We start from the raw sequence: 18,511 nt of genomic DNA, 5'->3' as shown, positions 1-18,511 counted from the left end.
GAGCTTTCGGCAGTTCAGGCCGGGTTCGGGCCTAATTTGTAAGCCCGAATGTTGGGCCGGGCCGGGCTTGGGCCTGGAAATTTCAGTTCGGGCTTTTTCAGGCCCGTCCTGAAACCCGGCCCGAGAAATGCCCAGGTGTAGAGCCAGCCTTGGCAACTCCAGTAGTTATCATCTAAGAATGTTCCAGTAGTTTTTATAATATCAAAACTAGAAGTGCAATAGCAAGTTTTTTTTGAAGAACTGAATACAGATAAACTGCAGTATAGCACAGACACCAACATATTCTAGCAAGGATTCTTATTTTGCATACAGAAAATAGTCAGTGATATATATCCTGCGGAGTTCAGTCCTTGTGTCACAGATAGCAACCTGATTTTGTCCATCTCATTACATTTAACAAGAGCAATGTGCCATCAACTAGCACGACGCCATACTTGGCTTAGGGCAGTGAATACTGATCAGTTGGAATAAATCATCAATTCACTAACTACATAAGCAGAGGTCCCTAAATAAGATTCCTCGTCAGAATAGTCATGTGGAAGCGTCAACTTTGCTAGGAACGAATTATCATGCTAGTGTTTACAACATATTCTGGACTGTTCTGCTGCGAACCGAAAATCTGACAAAACTACTAGATTTCTGCTGAATCGACAATCCCAAAAAAAGAAACAAGCTTCTCAAGTTACCACCATCAGCTTCCTAGTTGATTAGAGCACCAGCATTTGTCAGTTCTAAGAAACCTGAAAAGAATAACAAGGAACATTAGAGGCACAAACATCACATAATCTTCTTGTATTACAAGGTGTGAATTGAAAGGGAGACCTTAATTAGGACGGTGATTGATTGAATGAATATGCGAAAAGAATGGTCGATATAAAATATTGAGTGAACTGATGTTCGGATAACATATTTCAGATATCTTTTGTTTACTGCGCGTTGCGCTCAATGTGGTTTGGCTTTCGTGAACAGGGGATGTGTCCAGCTTCTGCTGGTATCCCATATGAAAGCTTTACTGTCCCTATAGATTAAACAAAAATGCTACTATAGCTCATATATGTGCATTTCCAAAACTGAAATTAAATAGTATGTCCGTCAACATTTTTATTTTCTATCCGAGTCTTGGTTGCAGCAGAAAACTACACAACTGTCAACTGGTAATAATTAACAAGCTTCAATTTGAAGATTTAATCGGTTGGTTATTACATTTTCAGGGAAAGGAAAGACAACAGACAACCTCATGACAACGTGATAGATGCTTCAGGATCTTATACAGTAATCATGATGAACAAGACTACATCCTTCATGCCTGCTAGTTCAGTAACACTAATACTCCTGGATGAAAGATCCAAGCTGACATACCAACTGATAATTTCTGGCAGCATGGCAAGTTGCTGCCACAAGAACATGAATGGAAGAACAAGTTCAGGTAGCACACTTCGAGAGAATGACCATTCTACGGAGTAAAAAATGTTACTAGCCTAGGACCCTAGGTTCCCAGCAGATATTACTAGTTCGACTAAACACCAACTATAACTCAACCGACGACAAGCTAGTAGCATTAAGGCTAACACTATTTTTTACGGTCAAAGAAAACCGGTTCAAAACAGTAGTAGTCATCGGCAACATATGCACATAACTGTTCTTCCAGTACCTGAACTGGATGAATTGAGTAAGAGATACTCTAACGAAAAATGCAGCATCCTGAACATGCGAATGGATCAGATACGACTAACAACAATAATGAATCATGATCTGAAGGAAAGCAATGAAAGATTGATTACGTGGTTACCTTCATCTCTAATAGTGGTTGTCTGAACAAACCAGAACGCCTGCCATGGTCTTGTTTTTGTCAATGTCCTTCTTGCCTGAAAAAAACACAAGAATTTCAACAGCAGAACCAACACTAGCCAGCAGAATTTAAAACTGTATATATTTATGTGCATTCATAGAAGAAATTGAGCTAGCAAAAAGAAACCTACTTATAGGAGGTTATCAAATATAATTTAAAATATGCGGTGCAAATTAAGAATTCTTAAACAGCAGATAACTCTAATAAGGTTTTAGACTGGAAAGTTCTACTAGCTTCAACAAGGCACCAAGGGAAGATGATGCTAATTTGGGCCAAAAGATGGTCACTTATTCAGCTGTTTAGGCCCAACCGTCAAATCAATTGGCCAAGGTCTTTCAGGCATCAGCTTTGTCCTTTGAAAATCCTCACACATTTAAGAGAAGAGAGATTGAAGTGATGGCACAAAGCGGATTTTCTAGCGGCACCGTGACCTACCGGTCACGATCTGCCCGTCCGTTGGCTGCTCGCGATTCGGGCTGGCGGGAGTGGTATTCCGAGTTTCCAATTGGTATCTGCTTAGCCAGCTGCGCATTAAATAGGTTAACGTATCTATACGTTCATGTTTGTGGTCTCGTATACCAGTTTGCTTCCTCGCTAACAAAAATCTCCTGACTCCTCGTCCCTTTCTCTTCTACTGTCTTTCCTGGACTGGACGGGAACCAGTAAATAGCTTCCCTATCTATATACAACCTAGGTTTGAGATTGTATTTCTTGATCAAAGGATTTTCTTTGTTCGGTATTAATGAGGATCAGAAGATGCAAATGTGTGCAATGTTTTTGGTGACCGTTATTTTTTGTTCACCCGAGTGCTACTTTTTTTTGTTTGCTACAAGAATTGGAGCGAATTTGATTCCTCTATCGATTCTCTGACATTTGTGAACAATTTGTGAAAACTCATGAAACACAAATAAACATGTATGGAAAATCATGAAACATAAAGAAGCATCTTTCAAAAATCATGAAAAATTTCGTGGAAAAAATATCGTGAAACATAAAATTGCATGAAAGCCCTATGATTTATTTGTGACATGTTTGAACTTTATGAGGGAGAAAAATGAATTATGTGTGAAAAATTAACATAATTGGATCCTGATATATTATAAAACATAACAATACATAATGAGAATTTTAATACTCGGTGAACTTGTTCTTAAAACGACATAATATTTGGAACCATGATTGAAAGATATATTCAAACTGACTTTAAATGTCATCTCCTTTTCATGTTAAAAAATGTCCTCTCTTTTTTCCTCCAAAGGAATATGTAGGTCACTAGCTGCGGTGAGAACAATGCAATAACTGAAGAGAGGATATGGAGAGCAGGTTGGTGTGTGGTTAATGGCAGAACTGACCACATGGGTAGGGTCCATTAGCATGCAGAAAATCACAATACAAGATTTACGGGAGAGATACAAACCCTGCTGTAGAAGAAGCACACGAATCATGGCATTTTTGTGTGGTGGATATGTGACCGGTAGGCCACGGTGCCGTTAGAACTGCATTTTCGAGTGATGGCACCATTTTACAGAACAGTTCTTAGAAAATGCCCAACTTCATAACTGAGAATACATATCAACACTGAGCAGGACAAGTTCATTCGAACACTTAAGCTATTGTGTACTACGACGTACTCGACCAAGAAAGCAACAACATGTAATGCACCAGAGTTTGGAACTTCTGGATCAAGAACAGGTTTTGGCTTTGGCTTTCTATGAACTGCAGGACCCAGAGGCATGTCTTTTGTCCAAAAACCTTCTATTTGCCATGCCAATTGTTATGGCACACGGCATAAAAAAGTGTTACTAACCACACCATTAGTCATTTTGAGAGATTTGGTTGTGTTTGTGTACATACACAATATTATGGCTGTTGGACAATTGTGTCATGTACTGGCAGCATTTCAGATCTAAAACTGAAACCAAAGTAGGCATTGTGTAATCTACTACTGCTGTATATAGCAATTAAAACGTACTTACCTCCTGATGCAGAAGGGATCCGGGTGGATTGGAGCCACGGTGGAAGAAGGCATGTTGTAGAGAAGGCGTTGCTGCAACACAGGCAGGTCTCGATCACCTCTTCCCTGTCCATGTCCACGGCGACAGTTTGCGACGTGGCCACGAGCCTGAGGTACACGACATTGGAATGGAGCGGATGAATGAGGACGATTTCTGTGTCGCCGGCGGTGGTCTGTAAGGGTATCGACATGCTGCGCCCCCAGATCTTGTTGAGCAGCACCTGGTGCTCCAGCGTCCAGCTGCTTCCCTCGTCGTCAAGCACGAAGGAGCTGAGAAGAAACGGTTGCTCTTGAGAGAGCTCGACGTACCGCAGCCGCCCTTGGCTGACGCCCACTCGCCGCCGTCGCCGGTAGCAGATGGGCCCTTGGACTGGCGGCATCACGCTGCGCCTCGGTAGCTGGACGAAGGAGATCTCCGGCCGGTCGCTGAACGGGTCGGCGGAGACTGCGCCCCAGGCCAGGTCGACCCACCACAGGCGACCACCGAACGCCAGTGGCTCTTGTTCTATCTCCATCGACCGCTCAAGTGCGGCCGGGGCCGGGGAGAGCTCCACGAATTCCCATTCCCCTGTTTCCGAGAGAAAACGGATCATCAGGCCCCGGTTCCGGTTGCGCCCCACCGGCATTTTGGCGGCGGCGAAGCTGTGAGGCGGCCCGTCCCCGCGATCAGCTTGGGTGATGAATCCCATGTGGGAGCCGAGCACAAGGTCCTGCACAGGGTTGAAGATGGAGTCCGGGAGGCGGGACAGCTCGCGGGTGAGAGGGTTGCAGACGAAGCGTGTGACGCCGGGGACGTGGTTGGGGTCGAGGCCGAGGGGTCCCTGCTGGCCAACGATGTGACCCGTGGAGCGCAGGTCTAGATAGGTGAGGAAGAGGAGGCCGCCGCTCGTGGAGCCGGCGACCGCTTTCACAGCTTTGCTGGCGGGGTCGGGGCAGCCGCCGCTGGCCTTGATGAGGTGCCCCGGGACGCGTATTTGGGAGATGTGCGGTGGCTCGGCGAGGCGCACGTCCACGGTCGGCGCTCCGACGACCTCCGAGGAGAAGGAGATCATGGCCCATGGGGGGTGGGAGGCGGCGGTGGTGAGGGAGCGGCGGACGCCGGCGGCGACGGCGGCGGAGAGGCGGAGGAGGCGGCTGCCGAGAAGCATCTCGCGGTGGGGGATTTTCGTGGAGTGGGGATTGGGGACTGGTAACTGTTGAATTCACATGGACTAGGTGCAGGGCAGAGCAGATATCAGTGGGTGGAAGGAAAAAAAGCAAGGTGTGGTTGTTCTACAGAAAGAGAGCTACTGAGGACCCACACGTCAGTCACGTAGTCCACTACGGTGTAGTCCAGGAGGAGGCACGAGGCAGTTTCCCTATTAGGAATGGTTGTACACTGCACGATTTTTTTGTGCAAGCCGAGGATCCCGCTTTGGGCGTTTGAACAGCTGTTGCCCATTGGTTGACCTCAACGGCACCATTTTCCCGCCGAAATGCTCTGGGCCTGGGCCTCCTTAGAGCATCTCCATCGGCAGTCCCTAAATAGTCGCCAGCAGGGACGTCGGCATTGCTGTATGGAGGACGTCGGCAGTGCATCCTCCATTTGGGAACACTGTACCCACACCGACGCCTCCCAAACGGCGGCCCCCAATTTTTTTTCTTTTTACAATATTTTGAAACAACATAACAATCACATTTTATTCATACAATCTTAGAATTAAATTATTCATACAATCAATCAAACAAATAGTACTTAAATTATTCATACAACCCAACAAACAAATAGTACTTAAATTATTCGTCCAGGCAAATAAATAGAAATAAAATCATGCATTGTTGACTGCTCCTCTCCTCGCCCACAAATGCGCAGCTAGATCCGCCTTCAGTTGTGCATGGATACCTGCATCTCGAATTTCATTGTGCATATGAGGAAAAGCAGCAAATTCTTGGGGCACATGCTCTACCTCAGCTAGTGTCCCTTGATAATCAAATGGATGATCATCATGCACAGGCGTGTCGCGCTTGCTCTCAATGATCATGTTGTGGATGATCACACAGGCGTTCATCACCTCCCACATCTGTGCCTCAGACCAAGTGAGAGCAGGGTACCTGACAATGGCGAAATGCTGCTGAAGCACCCCAAAAGCACGCTCAACATCCTTGCGTGCTGCTTCCTGGCATGTTGCTAAATAGGCTTCCATCTCGTTTGATGGAGAGGGAATTGTCTTCACAAATAGCATACATCGGGTAGATACCATCAGCTATATAGTACCCCTTGTTGTATGTGTGGCCGTTTACCTCAAAGTTCACGGCAGGAGCTTGTCCCTCAACTAGTCTGGCAAACACCGGAGAGCGCTGCAACACGTTGATATCATTGTTTGTTCCTGGCATGCCAAAAAAATGCATGCCAAATCCTCATGGTCTGCCACCGCCTCAAGAATGATACTGCACTCACCAGTATGCCCCTTGTAGATCTCCTGCCAAGCAAAATGGTAATTCTTCCAGCCCCAATGCATACAGTCAATGCTTCCGAGCATCCCAGGAAACCCTCTTGCTGCATTCTTTTGCAGCATCTGAGTTGTATCATCTGCCCTTGGTGCTCTCAAATAGTCTTTAGCAAACACCGCTATGACGGCTCGGCAGAACCTGTAGAGAGTCTCTGTACATGTCGACTCTGCCATCCGTAGGTAGTCATTGGCTGAATCTGGAGGAGCTCTGTATGCAAGACAGCGCATTGCAGCAGTGCACTTCTGAATTGAGGTGAAGCCCCACAAACCTGTGCAATCTTTCTTGGCCATGAAGTACATGTCATACTCCTTGACACCGTGGACAATCTTCAAGAACAACTCCTTGTTCATCCTAAACCGGCGCCGAAATTCCTTCGACGAATGAGTCGCGTCGTCGTTGAAGTAGTCGGCGTCAAGCAGCATTGCGCCAGCTTCACAATGCCGGTTGATGTTCCTCCTCTTGCCTGGCTTTGAGCCGCCGCGCCGAGGCACGACGAAGAAAGGCTGGCGAACGCACAACATGTTCGTCAGAATCAGCTGCTGCTGTTGCCGCCGAACAGCCTGAGCGTTCTACTCCTCCGTGAACAGCTGCACCATCATCTCGTCGTCGTTGTCCATCGCGGCAATCAGACGAACACCTTGCGGTCAGGGCGATACTATCGCGGTGGAGGCGAGCTATGTTCCGGGCGAAACAGCGGCCGCCGGTCGAGGGGTGGCGGCCGTGTCGATGGACGGCGGTTCCTAGACAGTCGACGGTGTCTATTGCAAGAAGGGGCGCGGCGGCGACGACGACGGTGGCGATCGATCTAGAGAGGTGGGAGTCGGCTCGGGCGTGTGTAGGAGGTGGTAAATCGGTGTGTCTGGCTGCCAGGCGGAGCCCACACTCGTTTTCAGACGTGCCGCGAGGTGCCGGCGCCCGATTCGCGCCCTTGGTGAAGGGGCCGGCACGGGGTTGCCGACGATTCTATTGGGCTCCAAAATTGGCTGGCGCTGTTTGGGGCGCACCGGTGTGAGCCTATTTTCGTTGCCGACCCCCAAAATGCTATCGGGGCCGCTATCAGGGGTGCCGGTGGAGATGCTCTTAACCCGGAGGTCATCTGCAATGCTATGCGTCTAGCAGACCTATTTAAGATTCAAAAGCACTTGTTTCTTCCTCCCGTGCTTAAGGCCAACCAGATATCTTTTTCGATAAATGACGCTTTATTTATTACACTTGTGCCCTGATCTCTGCATCGCTAGGATGCACACATCCACATGAGGTGATAAAACAGAAAAAGTCTAAAGTTCACAGCCAAAATTGAGAGAAAACAAAACAAAACACGACTACGAAGAGTGGGTGGGGGGCAATCCACATATCATGTTGTCACCCATGTTGGAAAAAAATATCCCTCGTCGTATCCTCCAACCGTGAAGACACTTCCATAAAGAGGTTGCGATTCTTCACATGCTGTAGGGGTAACCATAAACACAGCGTAGCTATACAACGGTAGATGACCTGCAAAATATATAGAAAACAACTTATTGTTAAAAATCTTGTCATTTCTACACAGCCATAGCGATTAAATAATAAAAATCGCTCCCACCTAATAAGTAATTTAAACCTATTATCCACCCCATTTAGCCGGTTACCAAAGATGTTTGCAACACTACGTGTGGTATTGTAAACAAACCAGGCTCCCTAGTAAGCATATATGCGAACTAGCTCATAGTGGTCATGCGATGATCGAGGTTTCCCGGTCATGAACATACACGTTATTTGACAATGGGATCATATCATTGGGTGAATGATATGATGGACATACCCAATATATAAATATTGTAACGCGTTCAAGTCAGATCAACGTTGCGATACTTATGAAAGCTTAGTGACCTAATCCTTAGACTGTGAGATCATATCAAATCACTATCACCAGAGGCTGCTTTGATTGCATCAATCGTCACATCGTAACAGGGTGATCATAAAGATGTTGTCGGGTATTCCGAATGGATGGGTTGGGGCATATGTATCAAGAGCGGAATTTGTCCACCATGTTGCCCAACGCATGAGTAGGTCATGAGGATGAAATCACACAGCGATGAGTTGAATAGCCTTTTCGGTAACGACGTCTAACTAGGTATAGTGATACCGACTATTATATCTCAAATGAGTGCCGGTATCGAAGTAATAAAGGGAATAAGACTCAACGTATTGGTTCAAACAACGATCATATCTTCGTGGAATTCACATGGGTTATTATGGGCATCCCGATCCCGCTATTGATCATTGAACAGAGAGGTGTCTTGGTCATGTTCGAGTATTCCCGAACCGTAGGGTAACATGCTTAAGGATTGGTGATGCTTAGAGACATTTTGGAAATTGGAATCACCGGAGAAATAGAGAGAGTGAACAAGGAAGGGTTCCGGGAGAATCCGAAAGATGTCCGGAGTGGTGCGGGAGGTGTCTCGGATAATTGGCAGTTAAATAATATGTATTGTGTAATTAAGTGAATTAATATTAGACATATTGATTTATTTAATTAAATAAGGCTTTCCGTCTTAATTGGGCCCCTCCCAAAAGGGGACCTCTTAAGGGGGTGGTCGGTCACCCTAGGGACCAAGGGGGAGGCTGGTCGGGCCAAGGAATGGGGGAGCTTGGGCCAAGGCTGGCCGTCCGCACCACCCCCTCTCCTTTAGTCCCACATTTCCAAGCCACACCCCTTCCCCCTCCCCTTCCTACTATATCGAGTGGGGCATGTGGAGGAAAAAGGACACATGGAAATCTTTCAAGGCCCCCTCTCCCGAGGGTGCTTTTCTCTCCTAATTTATCTCCCGAGTGCGGCTCCCTGGGATGCGCACGGATGGAGTCAACTCCACCTAGTACGCGGGAGCGCTGCTGGGATTCTGATCGAGAAGATCTACTGCCGCAATCTCAGCTAGATCAAGAGGTTTGGGAGTCGTCGCCAATACCGTACGTGTGCGAAACCTACAAGGTGTGGCACTTGCGGCACTCGACGTCGTACGAGGTGATTGAACACGACCATGAGGTCGGCAACGAGTACGACTACATCAACCACGTTCCAGCGGAACGTTAACCGCTTTCGATATACGAGGTTACATCGCCAAAACCATCTCTGTTACGGCATTACTCTTAGATATATATGAGCAATCGGAATACGGCTAGTTAGAATTTTGTTTCTTTTCTGCTACGAACCCCTTGAAGTTATGTATGACATAAAACTTATTATAAACTAATGAGATATGATAATAATCATTTTTTAGAGAAGTACCCAACCCTAACCTCCCTCCCTTGGCGCTCCCCAGGGCGCCGCCGGGGGGCCAAGCCCAACCACCACACCCCCTCCCCTCGAGCAGGCTCCCTCCCGCCGCTGCCGCCGGCATCTGCCGCGGTGGAGGCGGCCCCTGGCGCCGAAGGTGCTCGGGTGGAGGAGCAGCGGCGGCTCTTCGGTGCGGCTGGGGCGGCATCGGCGGATCTCGGCGTTGGCAGAGGTTGGGGCGGCGTCCCCAGCCTGGCGGCGGCGCTACTCGCTGATGGCGGTTGCTTCGCTGCGGGTCTAGGTCCCCCACCTAGTGTAATAACCCAGAACATAGGAACAACGAAGGGTAGATTTAGAAATGGGTTGTGCATTTCATCACAAAACGAGGGAAATTTTCGCGCCTTATTGCAACTAAACCTAAGAGGGATCGAGGTCTCTCTCATTTTTCACTTAGGGTTAGGCAATGTGAGTTAGAGAATTTCGACATGATCTCTTTTGTATCTTGTTGATTTGGGGAATGAATTCATTTGACAAGTTATAACACATTAGACAACAAGCAATAAGCATTATGAATATTGAATTCACAATTCAAATACAACATATGAATTCAAATGACTTTGAATTTCAAATTGATCAAATACAATATTTAATTCAGGATATAAACATTATATAAATCAATAGCTCATAAACAAAAACTTGAGCTTTATTGATCATCAACACAGAATACATTGTCTTTACAAAATTCTTGATACAAGAATTGATGAATAATAAACAGAAATGAAAAAGGGAAATTACAATATTGTCCTAAACTAAAACCTAGACTAAAGGCTTGAAGAATATCTTCTGGTCATATTGAACTTCAAAACCTGCAAAACCAAAATTACAAATGCTAGCCAGAATGTTAGTGTTATAAATTCAGTTTGGACAGAGTGAAAACATCACAGAAATTCAGTTTGGACAGTGAACACTGTCACTGCACACTTGTGCTTGTCCAAAACCTGGACAGCACAAGATAGGGTCGAGCAGACCAAAGCGAGCATCCACGGAGGGCTCAAGTTTCGAGCATATGAGAGATTGTCTTGGGCAAGCACAGCAAGGCCATGCAAGAGCTGAGTCACAAAGCAAGCCAAGCCTGTGTGTCATGGCCAGAATAGAAGTAGGGATCATATAAAAGGATTACAAACCCTAGAACCAGTGCACAGTCGACCAGATAAGATTCACCAGGTAAGGGTGAAGCTAGAGCAACATAAAGTTCATCCAGTTGTTGCTCAAGAACAGCACCAACACACACACAAACCCTCAGCCACCAGAAATCATGGTGACCTAGAAGATCAACCAGGACTGGAGGTGAAGGGCTGTACACAAACCACAAGTCTGCAACAACAAAACATTTCATTCTAGGAGCTGGAACAAGGTATACCAAGTTCCTGGAATATATCCAATGGATCTAATCCATAAATTATGCATGACACAGTCATGGGGTTGAGCGAGATGCTCAACGAGGTGAATCATCACTTGGTTTTCACCAAGGATCACTGCTAGTCTAAAAGCCACCAAAATAGAAACCATCTAGATACGAGATCTTGTGCACAGAAGCAAGATCTTATGCACGAATAGCACCGAGTAGATGTATTGCAATAATTAGCAGCCGATAAAGACTACACGAGAAAATCCTAGGCACATAACCATCAGTAAAACCCTAGATTTCATCACAGGCAAGCATATTGGCATTCATATCCAGTATGATTCCCAAACATGCAAGCAATGTTGAGTAGCCCACAAGATCCAGCCAAACATGTGAGCAGCCAATCAGTAACAAGGCTACTGAGGTCACATCACACTTAGCACCATTTAAAGTAAAGCCAAATACAGAACATCATTATCCAGAGATGGATTCAGATTCATTTGCTTGTTAAACAATCATGAACAGCAAATTCATATACAAGCAAATCATTCAAATCATCACTGCATAAGCAGTTCATCATGAATTAATTATTCAAGCAGGAATATGTGAAAGATTCATGCTATTTATTGACAGTAGCACACTGTAAGGCAACACAACACAAGTCACTGCATCATAGCCACTGGATCAAGTCCAGTGAGCTAGGATAAGCAACAGCACATGAATACAGTAAGTATAGGGATGCTTGAGCATCAGCATCAACAAGGAAAATGATTCACTTAGCCACAGAATTAATCAATCACCAATCACTGACATTTAATTGATCAAATGGATCAATTGAATCAAGTCAAGCCACACAGATAAGCTAGCCAACAAGAAATGGTTGATCCAATGGATCAATGGCTTACACAGGAAGCACAAAAGCACCTCACAGGTACCACTGGCACTCACAAGTGTCACTGATGCACAGCAGCACACCTAGACAAGCAAGTGTGGATTGCCAGTAAGCAAAGCAAGCCCATAAGCATGAACAACATAGCATAGCAAGCTTGTAAGCAAGTACAGGGTAGCATAGCAAGATCAGAGCATTCTAGGAGCAGTAGACAAGCAACAAATGGCATGTACAGCAAGCAAAGCAACACTGGCATGTACCAGAAATTGGTAGATTGGCCATAGCTTACAGAAAAGGGAAGCATAGGTAGTTTAGGCAGCAATTGCAAAGCTCTGTATGATCACAGGATCATCAGAGAGCGATGAGAACAAGAGGAAGAAGAAGCACAGTAGCTTAGGAGGCGCACCGGCATGAAGAGGAGAAGGAGGAGGAGCAGCACACTTACATGCGCCTGGTGGCAGAGGCTATGGCATGGTGAGGCAGTGCTCGCGCGGCCATAGCAGCTGCAAGACCCAGGGTAGGCGTCGACGTTACGCCGACGAGCACGAACACCACCACGGCAGCACGGCACGGAGACGACGGCACGGTGCTGCGGCGAGCAGCACTGCGCCGGGTCGGTCTCAAGGGGCGCGCACGTCGACGGCAAGGACGAGAGTTCGCCGGAGACCACCAAATCGCCCAAGGCGATTCTCCAGTGGATCCAGAGAGGAGGCGATTCGCCAGGAGAGGGGGTAATCGGAGAAACCACGCGGACAGATCGATAGATCGTCTCGCGGCGGTCCAGATCTGATAGGTGGCTACGGCAGGGGAGCAAGGAGATGGCCGGAGCACGGCGGCGGCCATGGCGGCGATGCCATCGCCACGGGCGTCACGAGAGATTAGGGTTAGGACGAGTGAGAGAAAGGGACGCGTGAGTGAGCGAGGTGGGCCGCTTCGGCGCCACCGAACCACTTTGGGACATGCCTTAGTGGGCTGTCCCATGGGCCTTAGTTAGTGGGCTGGCCCAATAGGGGCCAGGGGTATTTTAGTCATTTTTCAAATAAGAAAAAGGCCAGAATTTCACCAATTTTTAGGAAATAAAATACAACTCTAAAAATACATTAAAAATTGGATTAGTGAATGAAAAATTATTCTTAACCAGAATAAAATATGAAATAGAATTAAAGAAACAAATTCAAAATTATGAATTTGATGAATTTAAAACAATAACTTGGAATTTCAAATTATTATTTCCTTGTAATTAAAAATCAAGGAAAAATCTCAAATAAGTTCAAATACTTATTTTAAAACATTTTAAAATGAAATTCTATTATTCCAAGTCATTTCTATTGAGAAAGGTATTTTTCAAAGAAAAATACTCTATTCCCTATTTATTCCAAAAATATAGTGACAACTCTATTATTTCAACTCATTTTTGGAATGAATAATGAATCCCCAAGTAAAGTAGTTTTACTTTGAATTATTTTACTCTATGATAATTAAAGTGGTTTACACATTAAAGCAATTGCAAGTTACTGCCAAAGGCATAAATCTTAAACACAACCCTAAATTGCTATAACTCAATGGGGTAAAGGGATTCAACATAAAATAATACATCCATGATTGCATTATTTGGATTTTATAACATTGTCTTTGCCGGACAATGATGCTTCTTACAGAACCCGAGGTCCAGGTTCCATCAACTGCATTGAACTGCACTATCTCGCAGTCCACAGGCAAGTTCACCCTTGCTCATTGATGATACAACGTGATCAAGAAGAGTGAAAGCTCTAAGCTTGGGGATGCCCCGGTGGTTCATCCCTGCATATTTCAAGAAGACTCAAGCATCTAAGCTTGGGGATGCCCAAGGCATCCCCTTCTTCATCGACAAATTATCAGGTTCCTCCCTTGAAACTATATTTTTATTCGGTCACATCTTATGTACTTTACTTGGAGCGTCTGTTTGTTTTTGTTTTTGTTTTTGTTTGAATAAATGCTTGTGTGGGAGAGAGACACGCTCCGCTGGTTCATATGAACACATGTGTTCTTAGCTCATAATGTTCATGGCGAAGGTTGAAACTGCTTCGTTAATTGTTATATGGTTGGAAACGGGAAATGCTACATGTAGTAATTGGTATGATGTCATGGATAATGTGATATTTGGCAATTGTTGTGCTCATGTTTAAGCTCTTGCATCATATACTTTGCACCCATTAATGAAGAAATACATAGAGCTTGCTAAAATTTGGTTTGCATAATTGGTCTCTCTCTAAGGTCTAGATAATTTCCAGTAAAGAGTTTGAACAACAAGGAAGATGGTGTAGAGTCTTATAATGTTTACAATATGTCTTTTATGTGAGTTTTGCTGCACCGGTTCATCCTTGTGTTTGTTTCAAATAACCTTGCTAGCCTAAACCTTGTATCGAGAGGGAATACTTCTCATGCATCCAAAATCCTTGAGCCAACCACTATGCCATTTGTGTCCACCATACCTACCTACTACATGGTATTTCTCCGCCACTCCAAAGTAAATTGCTTGAGTGCTACCTTTAAAATTTCCATTCTTTACCTTTGCAATATATAGCTCATGGGACAAATAGCTTAAAAATTATTGTGGTATTGAATATGTACTTATGCACTTTATGTCTTATTAAGTTGTTTGTTGTGCGATAACCATGTTCCTGGGGACGCCTTCAACTCTTTGTTGAATATCATGTGAGTTGCTATGCATGTCCGTCTTGTCTGAAGTAAGGGAGATTTACCACTCATTTAATGGTTAGAGCATGCATAATGTTAGAGAAGAACATTGGGCCGCTAACTAAAGCCATGATCCATGGTGGAAGTTTCAGTTTTGGACATATATCCTCAATCTCATATGAGAACATTAATTGTTGCTACATGCTTATGCATTAAAGAGGAGTCCATTATCTCGTTGTCTATGTTGTCCCGGTATGGATGTCTAAGTTGAGAATAATCAAAAGCGAGAAATCCAAATGCGAGCTTTCTCCTTAGACCTTTGTACATGCGGCATAGAGGTACCCCTTTGTGACACTTGATTAAAACATGTGTATTGCAATGATAATCCCGGTAATCCAAGCTAATTAGGACAAGGTGCGGGCACTATTAGTATACTATGCATGAGGCTTGCAACTTGTAAGATATAATTTACATGATACATATGCTTTATTACTACCGTTGAAAAATTTGTTTCTTGTTTTCAAAACCAAAGCTCTAGCACAAATATAGCAATCAATGCTTCCCTCTGCGAAGGGCCTTTCTTTTACTTTTATGTTGAGTCAGTTCACCTATCTCTCTCCACCTCAAGAAGCAAACACTTGTGTGAACTGTGCATTGATTCCTACATACTTGCATATTGCACTTGTTATATTACTTTACATTGACAATATCCATGAGATATACATGTTATAAGTTGAAAGCAACCGCTGAAACTTAATCTTCCTTTGTGTTGCTTCAATACCTTTACTTTGATTTATTGCTTTATGAGTTAACTCTTATGCAAGACTTATTGATGCTTGTCTTGAAGTACTATTCATGAAAAGTCTTTGCTATATGATTCATTTGTTTACTCATGTCATTTACCATTGTTTTGATCGCTACATTCATTACATGTGTTTACAATAGTATGATCAAGGTTATGATGGCATGTCACTCCGTAAATTATCTTTGTTATCGTTTACTCGCTCGGGACGAGCAGAACTAAGCTTAGGGATGCTGATACGTCTCCGACGTATCGATAATTTCTTATGTTCCATGCCACATTATTGACGATATCTACATGTTTTATGCATACTTTATGTCATATTTATGCGTTTTCCGAACTAACCTATTGACGAGATGCCGAAGGGCCGATTGTCGTTTTCTGCTGTTTTTGGTTTCGAAATCCTAGTAAGGAAATATTCTCGGAATCGGACGAAATCAACGCCCAGCATCTTAGGATCACGCGAAGCTTCCAGAACACCCGAGAGAGGCCAGAGGGGGGCCACTGGGCCCCCAGACGACAGGGTGGCGCGGCCCAGGCCTTGGCCGCGCCCCCCTAGTGTGTCGTCGCCTCGTCGACCCTCCGACTCCGCCTCTTCTCCTATATAAAGGTCCCTAACCTAAAAACCTCGACACGTTCAACGAAACCAGAGAAAACCTTCCAGAGCCGCCGCCATCGCGAAGCCAAGATCTGGGGGACAGGAGTCTCTGTTCCGGCACGCCGCCGGGACGGGAAAGTGCCCCCGGAAGGCTCCTCCATCGACACCACCGCCATCTCTATCAACGCTGCTGTCTCCCATGAGGAGGGAGTAGTTCTCCATCGAGGCTCGGGGCTGTACCGGTAGCTATGTGGTTAATCTCTCTCCTATGTGCTTCAATACAATAATCTCATGAGCTGCCTTACATGATTGAGATTCATATGATGATGCTTGTAATCTAGATGTCATTATGCTAGTCAAGTGGGTTTTACTTATGTGATCTCCGGAGACTCCTTGTCCCACGTGTGTAAAGGTGACAAGTGTGTGCACCGTGTGGGTCTCTTAGGCTATATTTCACAGAATACTTATTCGCTCGTTATGAATGGCATAGTGAAGTGCTTATTTATATCTCTTTATGATTGCAATCTGTTTTGTATCACAATATATCCGTGTGCTACTCTAGTGATGTTATTAAAGTAGTTTATTCCTCCCGCACGGTGTAATGGTGACAGATGTGTGCATCGTGTAGTACTTGGCGTAGGCTATGATTGTGATCTCTTGTAGATTATGAAGTTAACTATTGCTATGATAGTATTGATGTGATCTACTCCTCCTTTCGTAGTGTGAAGGTGATAGTGTGCATGCTATGTTAGTACTTGGTTTGGTTATGTTGATCTGTCATGCACTCTAAGGTTATTTAAATATGAACATTGAATATTGTGGAGCTTGTTAACTCCGGCATTGAGGGTTCGTGTAATCCTATACAGTTAGTGGTGTTCATCATCCAACAAGAGGGTGTAGAGTCTAGCATCTATCTATTTATTCCGTTATGTGATCAATGTTGAGAGTGTCAACTAGTGAAAGTATGATCCCTAGGCCTTGTTCCTAAATATCGCTATCGCCGCTTGTTTACTGTTTTACTGCATCTTTACGTCCTGCAATATTAGTACCATCAACTGCACGCCAGCAAGCACTTTTATGGCACCGTTACTACTGCTCATATTCATTCATACCACTTGTATTTCACTATCTCTTCGCCGAACTAGTGCACCTATTAGGTGTGTTGGGGACACAAGAGACTTCTTGCTTTGTGGTTGCAGGGTTGCATGAGAGGGATATCTTTGACCTCTTCCTCCCTGAGTTCGATAAACCTTGGGTGATCCACTTAAGGGAAACTTGCTGCTGTTCTACAAACCTCTGCTCTTGGAGACCCAACACTGTCTACAAGAATAGAAGCGTGCGTAAACATCAAGCTATTTTCTGGCGCCGTTGCCGGGGAGGAAAGGTAAAAGGCTCTCATACTCCGGTCCAAGGTAAAGTACTTTTCTGTTGCCGTTGTGTGTGTGCTTGAAGCTATTTCCTTTAGATCCTGCAATTGCATCTTTTTGTTTCTTGTTTACACTAGTTTGGCATAATGGACAACAATGAGCTTCTTATTCTATTTCCTGATTTAAGACATGGATGGTTTGATGCGAAAATTAAAAAACCTATGGAACATATTAGTATGAACGCTTTGAACACCATTGTTGCTAATGATATGGAAAATTCTAAGCTTGGGGAAGCTGGCTTTGATGAGCATGATATTTTTAGTCCCCCTAGCATTGAGGAGAAAATTTACTTTGACGATACTTTGCCTCCTATTTATGATGATTATAATGATATTGGTCTTTTAGTGCCGCCTACTATGGAGGATAAATTTTATTATGATTATACTATGCCTCCTACACTTGATGAGAATAATAATAATGATAGCTACTTTGTTGAATTTGCTCCCACTACAACTAATAAAATTGATTATGCTTATGTGGAGAGTAATAATTTTATGCATAAGACTCATGATAAGAATGCTTTATGTGATAGTTATATTGTTGAGTTTGCTCATGTTTCTACTGAAAGTTATTATGAGAGAGGAAAATATGGTTGTAGAAATTTTCATGTTACTAAAATGCCTCTCTATGTGCTGAAATTTTTGAAGCTACACTTGTTTTATCTTCCTATGCTTGTTACTTTGCTCTTCATGAACTTGTTTACTTACAAGATTCCTATGCATAGGAAGCATGTTAGGCTTAAATTTGTTTTGAATTTGCCTCTTGATGCTCTCTTTTTCTTCAACTTTTATTTCTTGCGAGTGCATCATTAAAACTGCTGAGCCCATCTTAATGGCCATAAAGAAAGAACTTCTTGGGAGATAACTCATGTGTTTATTTTGCTACAGTACTTTTATTTTGTATTTGTGTCTTGGAAGTTGTTACTACTGTAGCAATCTCTCCTTATCTTAGTTTTGTTGCATTGTTGTGCCAAGTAAAGTCTTTGATAGTAAGGTTCATACTAGATTTGGATTATCGCGCGTGAAACAGATTTCTTGCTGTCACGAATCTGGGCCTAATTCTCTGTAAGTAACTCAGAAAATTATGCCAATTTACGTGAATGATCCTC

General features: G+C 44.2%; 1 long non-coding RNA gene across 1 annotated transcript; it reads right to left on the bottom strand.

Moving 5' to 3' along the window:
- Positions 1 to 300: 300 nt before the first annotated feature.
- Positions 301 to 4,051, bottom strand: LOC124706917. The gene is made up of 3 exons (XR_007004617.1): positions 3,826 to 4,051; positions 1,790 to 1,865; positions 301 to 740 (listed from the first exon to the last, which is right to left on the bottom strand). It is a non-coding gene; the product is annotated as an uncharacterized LOC124706917 (long non-coding RNA).
- Positions 4,052 to 18,511: the final 14,460 nt, after the last annotated feature.

Source organism: Lolium rigidum, chromosome 4 (assembly GCF_022539505.1).
Source record: "Lolium rigidum isolate FL_2022 chromosome 4, APGP_CSIRO_Lrig_0.1, whole genome shotgun sequence".
Taxonomy (NCBI): domain Eukaryota; kingdom Viridiplantae; phylum Streptophyta; class Magnoliopsida; order Poales; family Poaceae; genus Lolium; species Lolium rigidum.
Note: the sequence above shows the minus strand (reverse complement) of the source record. Positions and strands in the feature narration are given on the sequence as shown.